This window comes from Jatropha curcas, chromosome 7 (genome assembly GCF_041381405.1).
Source record: "Jatropha curcas cultivar XTBG-Jc1 chromosome 7, XTBG_Jcur_1.0, whole genome shotgun sequence".
NCBI lineage: Eukaryota > Viridiplantae > Streptophyta > Magnoliopsida > Malpighiales > Euphorbiaceae > Jatropha > Jatropha curcas.
This window is the reverse complement of record NC_143157.1, coordinates 2,860,999-2,864,176: the sequence shown is the minus strand read 5'-3', so window position 1 is coordinate 2,864,176 and position 3,178 is coordinate 2,860,999. Positions and strand designations below refer to the sequence as shown.

Below are 3,178 nucleotides of genomic sequence, written 5' to 3'. Positions count from 1 at the left end.
TGGTAAAACCCATTGATTGATGAAGTGGAGTTAATGTCTAAAAATGGTTTTAAACTTATTGGATTGTAGGATTTAAATTATATTTGTTGCCAACATATTTGGAGGTGTAGGTAACTATGGTTTAACGTATTTCACTTAACCTTGAGGAATTTTGTAGAAATTTTATAGGAAAATAGCCAAAAATACAAAAAAAAAAAAAGGATTTTTCCAAGACTTCCAGCAAGAAGCACGCTCAGGGCATGCTACCTAGCACCCCCATGCTATTTACAAGGCAAAATCAAATGAGGGTCAGACTAAAAATGCTAATCAGCACATTTGTGCTAATCTGTAGAATTTAACTTGGATTGAAAATTCTAGCTTTAGCCCATGGTACCTGCATGAATCTGCAAGAGAATCTCATGGGATGTGCCTAATCAAGCTTAAATCCAATCTAGATGCTGCGAGAGTCCTAATTATGGAAGAAATACAAAGCCTAAAATAGTTTTCTATCTCCAAAAGATTTCTTCCTAAATAAAAATTCACTTTCCTCAACGAATTCAAAGATTTTCCAAAGAAGTCTATATAAAGAGATAAACTAGCTAGGTTATCTTTATCTTTGGTTCTATTGTTCTCTATGTAGTTTCTCTCTCTCTCTAACACTTCAAGTATTCAAACTGGTGCTAAGATTCAAGGAAGCCACCCATGTTGATTGTCCATTATTTTTTATTTCTAAACTCTCTTCTTGTTTATTTTTCATTATGGGATTATTTAAAAGTTTAATTGAGTTTAATCTATTTACTATGTCGAACTAAATCTTTTTACTAGAGATATGATGTAGCTTAGATTCAACTCCAGTTTATAATATCAGATTTGATTTCCTTTATTCAAGTAAAATTTATTATTAATCTTAATGCTTCCAGACAGAGTTTCTCCCATGAATTAATTTATTTCATTAATCAATGTCGAGATAAGAATTTTTGATACGAACAGGGTAATAAATTTCATGGGAATAAAAAATTTATGCGAAAGTTAGATGGTTTGACTCCTGGGAGGTTTTCATAAAATTAAAGGCATTAATTTGTGGATTCCTGAAAAATCATAATAACTTAATGATTTAATCTAAGTTTGGTTGCGCCATTGAGAGATGGATAATTAAGCAAGGTTAAAATAGCTAATAAAACATCGAGAGAGCTTATTAGCGATTTTAGGGTTATTTCTTCTTCTAGAATAATTGAAATTGATTATCAAAATAATAGGATAAACTGAATAGAATTAAGTGAAGTCAAAATCTCCAGTAACCTTAAAACCTTGATTTCTTTTGAACAATTTCCTCCTTTATCTCATTCTCATTATTTTACATTAATACTTTTATTTTTACAATCATTTTTTTTATTATTGTTTAAACAATAGCAGGTTAACACAATTTTGGTACTTGGTAAACAATTCTCGTGGGAGGATACTTTACTCACCCTTTATTACTTGTCTACGATTTCGTACACTTGCAAATTAGCCTGTCAAGTTTTTGGCAATGTTGCCGAGGATTGGCGGTACCAAAATCAATACTAATTACCCTATTATTAATTTAAACATTTATTTTTCTGTTACTTTAATTTTTCTTTTACAAGACGTTTCAGGTGTTTTATGAAAAGGAGATCCTGTGGCGTTGGACTTTTGATTTTTGATCCAAAAATTGAGAGGACTTGTCGAAGAAATAACACTGCAAGAAGAGGTTGAGAACATGAACAAAGAAGAAAATCAACCATGGCTAACGAAGTGGAATTACATGATTTATTGGTGCAAGAAGAAAAACAAGTCTTGCAATATCAACTCAATCAAAGGCCCCAACCTCCTGTTTGCACCTTGCAAGATTACACAAACCCCTCTCTTAATGTGGCCACTTCAAGTATCACCAGGCTTAGGATGGAAGCTAACAATTTTGAGATCAAGCTTGCAATTATTCAAATGCTATCCACCTCAATTCAGTATGAAGGTTTGCCTAGTGAAGATCCTAATGCCCACATCACAAATTTCCTGGAGATTTATGATACTTTCAAGCAAAACTGAGTTTTTGAAGATGCGATAAGGTTGAGACTATTTCCCTTCACTCTAAGGGATAAAGCATGTTCTTAGTTGCAATCATGCCCTATTAAAAGTTTCACAACTTGGGAAGAATTAACCCACAAATTTTTGACAAAATTCTTTCCATCTTCAAAGACTTCAAAGCTTTATAATGAGATAATGACTTTTGCTCACCATGATCAAGAAAGTCTGTATGAGGGTTGGGAGAGATTCAAGGATTTATTGAGGAAGTGTCCACACCATAATTTACCCAAATGATTGTAGGTATAAACTTTCTATAATGCATTGTCCTATAACACAAAGATCACTTTGGATGCTATTGCTGGAGGTTCTTTTGAAAGAAAAGGGATTGATGAGGCTTATGATTTGATAGAAGAGATCGCGAGCAATAGACATTACCAAAATACCTCCGAGAGGAAGAGGCTTGCAAGAAGTTATGAGATTGATGTCATCACCGGACTCAATGCCAAAGTGGACAATATGGTAAAGAAATTAGATTTATTAACCATTAACTCTGTTAATTCTATTGTGCAATCATATGACAGGTGTAATGGACAGCATGGAGTTGGGGAATGCGTGTTAGATAATCTCAATATGCAAACTTTGGAGCAAATCAACTACGTGCTGAATCAAGGAAGGAAGAATTACCGATATTCTAATTCTTATGATAACAGGTTGCGGAATCATCTTAATCTTTGTTATAGGATCTAAACAATATGTTGAATGCACTACTAGGTTTTCCTCCTCAAGATGACCTCAAGGTACAAATTTCTAACATGATGGCTTCTAGTCCTCCAGGACTAGGAAGCAATTAAAATGTCCACCTAGGAAGGAAGTAAATAAGCAAGAATAGGAAAAGAAGAAGATTCCCATCATTGATCTAGAAGGAAAGAGAAAGTCAAGCCTTATGTTCCACTATCCCTTTTCCATAAAGGCTCAAGCAATCAAAAGATGATAAAAGCTTCCTCAAATTTCTTGATGTCTTCAAAAGCTCCAAATGAACATTCCTTTTGCTGAAGCTCTTGCTCAAATGCCCAGTTATGCAAAATTCTCAAAGGAGATCCTAAGCAAGAAAAGCAAGATTGATGATCAAGGAACAGTAATGTTAACGGAGGAGTGT

General features: G+C 33.7%; 1 non-coding gene across 1 annotated transcript; it reads right to left on the bottom strand.

Annotated features, from left to right (window-relative positions):
• Nucleotides 1–2,200: 2,200 nt before the first annotated feature.
• LOC119370653 (small nucleolar RNA R71) lies at nucleotides 2,201–2,306 on the bottom strand. Its single transcript, XR_005178214.1, has one exon. It is a non-coding gene; the product is annotated as a small nucleolar RNA R71 (small nucleolar RNA).
• Between the last annotated feature and the right edge of the window lie 872 nt (nucleotides 2,307–3,178).